Here is a 7,709-nt window from a genome sequence, read left to right as displayed (position 1 = left end):
AAACGGCTCTGTGAAGCACAAAAGGCCCTCCTCCCCCCCAGAACCGTTGTGTAGCTCCTGGAATAATGCCCAGATTTTCCCTTAAATACCCTAAGCGGGAGTCAGAAGGCAGGCAGTTACAAATCTATTAACCTACTGCCTTCTCAGATCACTGGTGCTCTGACAATAAACGCTATTCTAAATATTCTAATTCCTGCATCAGTCTTTTGACTGAGTGTCACAGGGTGCATGAGCTCTGGACTTGGTTGCCCTCCGGTTTCAATGTCATGTGCAAATGGTAGCACTTTAGTCCCCTCCAGCCCTCACCTGAAGCCACACAATTTAGTTCCTACTCATATGTCCCCGGTGTCTTTTGAGCTGCTGTCCTTTCACTGTAGCTTAGGGTGAGTGTTTATGAGCAAGTGAGTCTATATGCAGGTCCTTTAAGAGGACACCTGGGTTTCCAGGAGCCCTCTGTCTCACCTAGATAGAATCCCTGCTGATGTTTTTCACAGCCAGATGATGTGGGGAATCCTCCTCCTGGCATTGGTGGTCTGGACTGGGGAACCTGGCATGGGCCTGGGACCCCTCGTTCCTTAGGGGAGACTTCTGAAGGTGAGATACCCCTCCCAATTCTCAACTGCTAAAATGGGCATGAGACCAGCCCCTTTCATGTCTCTTTCCCTCCTACCAGTCTCCATATGACTTCTTCTTTATATCTTTAGTTATAGAATTTCTGTTCAGCTAGCCTTCAGATGGTTCTCCAGGATGATTGTTCTAAGATTTAGTTGCAATTTTTATGTGGCCATGAGAGGAGGTGAACACAATGTTTACCTACTCCATCATTTTGCCTGGAAGTCATAACAGTAGAAGAAAAAGTACATTATCCAATCCATAATATTAAGGCAACCACATAGTTATGTGGGAAAAAGAAAAGAAAAACCCATACGAAGCAAAGATCTAAATGTAAAAATAAAAACATAAAAGTGCTAGAGAAAAAAAAGTTAAATTTTTAATAGTTTTTAAAATGATTTTTAGAGTAAGGAAATATTACGTAAAATCAAGAAGCCATAAAAGACTCAACTATACAACATAATTTTTAAATGCATAGGGAAAAAAACACCAAAAAGAAAGCCAAAAGAAAAGTAACAAAATGGGAGAAAAAAGTGTTGCAACTATTTTCACAAAAGGATAATTTCCTTTAGACAAAAAAAAAACTTCTAAATTTTAATAAGCAAAATACCAAAAACTCCATAGAAAAAATGGAAAAAGAATACATGTAGACAGCTTATGAAAAGGAATATAGAAGTGGCTCATAAACATATATCAAGATACTCAAGCTCGTTCACAATAAAAGGAAAGAAAATTTAAATTACATTGATAAGCTATTTTTTCCCTATCAGATTGACAAAGACCAAAAGTTTGATAATGTATAATGGCAGGGCTATGAGGAAAAAAGCATCTTACTCGTTGCTAATGAAGAGCGTAAATTGGTACAATCTCAATAGAAGAGAGTTTAACAATGTCTTTCAACTTCTAAATATACATAACTGTTGACTAGCAATTCTACTGGTAGAATTGGTTCTGTAGACATATCCATACATGTACAAAAGAAAGTATGCTCAAAGTCATTCATAACAACTGTTTATATGTAAATGTATTACAAGGCAGCTGTAAAAGAGAATAAAGAAGTTCTGTCTGTACTGGTATGGAAACATCTCCAAGATGTTTTGCTAAAGCAAGGTCAGAGGTCTGTGTGTGTGTGTTTGAAAAATGTTCCAAGAATTAATTAATTAATTTATTTATTTATTTAAACATTTTCAGAAAATATACCAACAAATCCATTAACGTTGGTTTTCTCTAGGGAAGAATACTGGATGGGTAGAAGTTCTTTTGTACTTTCTGAATTTTTAACAATGTAAATGTGTTATCTTCTCAAAAATAATATAAAGTATCATAAAGAAGACTAAATAAAGTGGAGATGAGCCATGACCTTGGAAAAACTTCAAAAAGGATAATTAGGATGGTGAATTTTATGGAGCGTCACCTAAATTATTTTTAAAAACAACAACAATAGGATCCCAACAAAGAAAGACCAAGCCTGCCTCTCCCCTGGCCTGCCTCTGCCTTGGGGCATGGCACTACTCCTCCCCCACCCCATATTGGTCAAGATTTAACAACTGACTCCCCGTAAAAAATACTGATTTGTAGCATTTACCAATTTCTGTGGTATAAATATTCCAAACACTGAATATAGATGTGGGACAAGACACTTAGAGTTTGCTCTCATGAGCTAGTACTACCCAGCTCCAGTGTACCACTGGCATCTACCCAGTTGCTGAAAACAGAACCTTGAGAAATATCCTGGGTTCCTAGACACTTCCTGTCCCCTCTCTTTACTACCCATTGGGCCTCAATAATTATTCCACTTCTCCCCGATTATAAGTAGAAGCCTCATAGTTTAGGGATGGACCCTGTCCCCAAAGGTGGTTCCTAATTGGTCTAACCCAATATATGTGTTGCTACTCACTCATGTTCAAAGATATTTATCCCTTGAGATAGCGAAGTGAACCCTGAGCAATCTAGAGCCCCAAAGGTGCTTGCTTGAGCCATCCCAGTCTGCCAGCCATAAAAGCATATTTATCAAAAAGATCGAGAGGCACTGGTCTAAAGAAAGCATAGCCACCTAATAGGATTAAACCTATTAGGTATTCCTCAGTCACAAGATTAGCCCAAATATGGCCTCATGACCCAATTTTGGCCAATGAGATGTAAGAGGAGGTTTGCCGGAGGCATCTAAAAGGTTTACCACTCCTCAGAGAAAGTGATGGCAACCGATGTTCTCTCTCTCATGCAGGTGAGGCCTGGAACTGCTGCAGCCATCTCATGAAGCAGCCTCATCATGGAGGAGGGAGGGCCATGCAGATGGCTGGAACCAAAGTACCCCATCCATTCCTGGTTTTCTTGTGCTGTAAACCAATAAAATTATTGTTTAAGACACTTTCATTCAGATTTCATCTTAAGCAACATATATTTAACCTCCCTGTGCTGATTAAGCATCAACGTGGCTAGGCTATAGTTCCCAGTTATTGAGTCAAGCACTCATATAGGTGTTGCTGTGAAAATATTTTGTAGATGTAATTACCATCTACTTAAATTAACTTAAAGTAAAAGAGACTATCTTCAGTAATCTGGGTGGGCTCCATCTAATCAGTTGAAAGGCCTTAAGAGAAAAACTGAAGTTTCTCTGAAGGAAAAGAAATTTTGCCTAATGGGCAGCAGCATCTTGCCCTAAAGTTTCTAGCCTGCCCATTCTCATGGCTGCCCTACAGATTTCAGACTTGCCTAAACTGCCCCACAATCACATAAACAAACTCATTGTCAAAGGTCGGTCTCATAAATCAATCTCCTACTGGTTCAATTTCTTTAGTCGAATCCTGAATGATACACCTCTTTTTTCCTTTAGTACTTATCTCAATTTAGGATTATATATTTTGCATTTTTTATGTATTTGTCAATATCCCTAGTTAGATGGTAGGCTTTATACACATATGTAATTCCCCAAGTAAAAGAGCTGGTTCAGAGTTACACACATTTGGGTGTTACAAATATTGCTAAATTATCTTCTCTAGAGGTTGTAGCAGTTTATACTGTTACTAGACTACAGGCTTCATGTCTTTGTATTGTTCTCAACACATGGTAGGTGTTAAGAATGAATATGAATAGTGAGAATTCTAGGAGGAGAAACATGAATTAAGGCAGAAAGACATGAAGGTATGCTAGATTGAGGAGTTTTTTGTTTGACTAAATCATCTTTTTTTTAAAGGCCTCTTTTCTTCCGCAGGTGACTTGAAAATTTGGAGTAGTTCATCCTTCCAGCACACATTCAGCAGCAGCAGCAACAGCAGCAGGCAGGACTTTGAGTCTGGTGTCATAGCTGAGTCTGAACATTCTCTGCAACATTCAAGCTTTGTGACCTTGGGCAGATGCTTTAGCCTCTGTGACCCTCAATTTCCAAATCTGTAAAATAAAAGTGATAGCTTTTCAGACTGATGTGAAGTTCAAAGGAGATAAATATATGAAGAACCTGGTTCATTGTGTGGTCTGGACACAGGGGTTATAATAAAGTTCTCTTCCCAAATTTGGGAACAAGAAGCTAAAATGTTTTAATAGCCAAATTACAGACTTAGCATATGAAGTATCTGAACAGAGATGTGAGATGACTATGAAGTAACAGCAAAACACCAACCAGCGGATGTTGGTAAAATACCAAGAGGGCTATGACAACCAGAAGAGGGTTGGTTAGAGATAAAGCCTAGAAAAAGCAGAGTCAGAGACAGTAGGGTTGTACCACTGAATGTATCCCCCAAGGCCCAAAAATTCAGGCTAAAAGATAATTCCATTGACAACAATATATCCATCTGGTTGTCAAACTTAATGCTATTCAACTTTTGAACCACATAAATGGCTCTTTTTGTTCGGTTTTCACACTGACCAAAACCTTTCTGATAGTCTGGGTTTCTCTATGGCCTGTCTATAGGATATAGCCCTGGCTGGGATAGCCCAGTTATTCTGAAACCAGCATCCCAAATACCTGTGTTCTATTTCATTCTAGGAGTTGGGCAGGATAATCTGACCCAGATGGGAAAGGAAACAGCAATCACATTTGTGTCTAATTCTCAGTTCTAATTAGGGGAAGAAAAGACAAATAGAGCATGAAAAGAAATTGCCCAAGAGCTAGAAAATTGTTAAAGCATCCACAACTTTATGAGCATAGCACCCTTGTGAACCTTGACTTCATAGCTAAGCTGATCTCACGCCAGGTTCTGTTAGGAAGACAAGGCAAGCACTTGTCCTGCTTAATCCTGAAAAGACTTAATTAAGGAAAGCAGGCGTGAATAGTCATCTTCCTTGATTAACGATAAAACAAAAATGGTAAAAGAGAGAGGTTTGTCCAGGATCACATAATTTTTAAGTAGAAGTCCAGATATGCCTTGACTTTCTCGGTCCAAGTAAAACACTCTTGCCAAAGAACCAAACCGAAGATGAGGAAGGAAGGGTGTTTGATCTAAACAGAATGCTGAGTTCAGAGACTTGAAGATGGTCTTAGATTAGACTGTAGTTCTGTGATCTGTAACTCAGTTTTTATGCTTTTATAATTTCTTTATTTGAATTCCTGGAGTTCTTTTAGATTTTTTAAATTTATAATATAAAGTGTGCCAAATTGTAAAAAGAAAAGCTTTTGATTCCAGCCATAACAGAGTAGCTTATATTGAACCAACTGTCCCACCAAGAACAACTGTTAAAAGCTAGACAAAGTACACAATAATCATTTGAAGGCGTGGAAGAGTGACCAATGCAGATGATCCTTAAGAGAAGATAGGCAGGCACATCAAGGTGAGCTTCATATTTGCCCTGGCCTAATTCACAGAACAGGATATAAATGGCAGTTACTCTATTACTATATTTTCTTGGGCTAAGAAAACAGATTGGAGCTCGAAACTGCCACAATGTTTGAGACTCACTTGGTAATATCCTAGAGCAGAGGGAATTGCAGAGAAGTCCAGAAGACAATCTCCCCTTGAGATGTTTGTCAGTTCTCACGCTGAGCAAGCACAGAGAAGACTGAAGAAAACTAACAGGAAATAGCAGCTGGGAGGCTAAAGTGTTATTCAGGGAGGTAAAAGTTTTGCAGCAGCATGGCATTGAAGAGATAGAGGTTACAGTACAAGGCCCACCAAGGTGGAATAGCAGTGCCCAAACTTCTGATTGAGACTTCAGAAAGATCACAGCCTAGCAATGATAGCAAAATCAAAATGGACCAACCCAAACAAAGCCTAGAACCAACCCTTGACAGGATTAAAGTGATTCACTTGCACTGTCTGCCTCCCTTTTAGAAGGAACATAAAGTGATCCGGAGCCTCTAAAAGCTAGTAACCAGTAAGCTAAAATAGAAAGAAAAAATGAAATAATATAAAATACTTGATTCTTCCTCCAAAAAAGACAGGAAAGAAGAAATAAAGGATTAAAGAATAGAAATAGAAACAAATAAAATAGTATATATAAACATAAACATTTTAATAATTACATTAAATGTTAATAGATTTTTATTCCACTTAAAAAGCCAAAGTTGCTTTGCAAAATCTATGTTATTTACAAGAGACTCAACTTAAATAAAAGGGCACAAAGATTTGAAGAAAAAAGAATGAGAAAAATATGTGAAAACACTAACAAAGAGAGCTGGTGTAGCTATACGAATATCAGACAATGTAGCCTTCAGTGGAAAATATTTCTAGAGATAAAAAGGGATATTTCACAATGACTAAAGGATCGATTAACAGTAAGATAAAACAGTTCTAAACTTGTATGCACCTCAGAAATTATAATGTGTAAATAATTGGTAAAAAATCATTATTGGAGATTTTAACACCTCTTTCAATAACTGATAAAACAAGCAGACAAAAAAAAAAAAAGTGGCCAAAAAAAAAAAAGATTCAAACGACACAAGTAACCAAATTGACAGATATAGAACATTACACTTAAGAATTGTCACATACATGTTGTTTTTAAGAGAATATGAACACATCAAAATCATATGCTAGGCCATAAAGTAAATCTCAAAAATTTTAAAGGATTGAAATCATACAAAGTGCGTTCTCTGATACAGCAAAATCAAACTAGAAACCAGTAATCGGGAGATACCTACAAAATTCCCAAATGTTTGGTTATTAAGCAGTACCTTTTTATGTAGCTTGTAGGTCTAAGAAAGAATTACAGTGAATTTAGAAAAAATGTTTAAATAATAATGAAAATGACATCAAAATATTTGGGATGCAGATAAAATAGGGGTTTAAAGGAAATACATAGCTTTAAATTTAGAAGAAAAAGATTATAAAAAATCTATATGATCTATGCTTACATCTTAAGAAACTAGAAAAAGAAGAGCAAATTAAACCTAAAAGAAATAGAAGAAAGGCAATAATGAAAATAAGAGTAGAAACCTTTGAAATAGAAAACAAATAGGCAATAAAGAAAGTCAACTAGTTCTAAAAGAGACTTGAGGTGCCTACCTGGGTTTCTCAGTAAAGATGTGTTTATTTTTTCCTTCTCAATTTGTTTACCTCATACCTTTTTTTGTTGTTTTCATCTTATTTTACTACATAGGACTTTCAGTATGTTTTTAAATAGGAGTGATGGGAGAGGACACCGTTGCCATTTTCTTGATCTTAAGGGAAAATATAGTTTCTCACAATTAAGTTGAATGCTAGATATGGGTTTTTTGTAGATGTTTTCTAAATCAAGTTGAGGAAGTTCCTCTCTATTTCTAGTTTGCTGAGAGTTTTCATCATATTCAATTAGGTGTCAGATTTTGTCAAATACTTTTTCTCTGCATCAATTGATATGATCATGTGATTTTCTTTTCTTAGTCTGTTGATGTGGTAGACTACAATTGAATTTCAAATGTTGAAACAGCTTGTTTATCTGGAATAAATCCAACTTGGTTGTGGTGTATAATTCTTTTTATACACTGTTGGATTTGCTTTGCTAACATTTTGTTAGGGATTTTTACATCTATGTTCATGAGAAGTATTGATCTGCAGCTTTTGTTTCCTTTAATGTCTTTGGATATTAAAGTAACACTGACCTCATAGAACAAATCAGGAAGTAAAGATTTGTTTTTAAAAGTTCCCTTGAGACACAAATGGTGCTGATGGATGCATAACATTATG

At 36.6% G+C, this 7,709-nt stretch overlaps 1 long non-coding RNA gene across 1 annotated transcript in view; it reads right to left on the bottom strand.

The window, feature by feature from the left end:
* Positions 1 to 1,768: 1,768 nt before the first annotated feature.
* Positions 1,769 to 7,709, bottom strand: part of LOC118609355 — a 42,107-nt gene continuing 36,166 nt past the window's right edge. The window contains exon 2 of the long non-coding RNA XR_004953329.1: positions 1,769 to 3,999. This is a non-coding gene — a long non-coding RNA (uncharacterized LOC118609355). The remainder of the gene's footprint in view (positions 4,000 to 7,709) is intronic.

Source organism: Rousettus aegyptiacus, unplaced genomic scaffold (assembly GCF_014176215.1).
Source record: "Rousettus aegyptiacus isolate mRouAeg1 unplaced genomic scaffold, mRouAeg1.p scaffold_m13_p_11, whole genome shotgun sequence".
NCBI lineage: Eukaryota > Metazoa > Chordata > Mammalia > Chiroptera > Pteropodidae > Rousettus > Rousettus aegyptiacus.
Note: the sequence above shows the minus strand (reverse complement) of the source record. Positions and strands in the feature narration are given on the sequence as shown.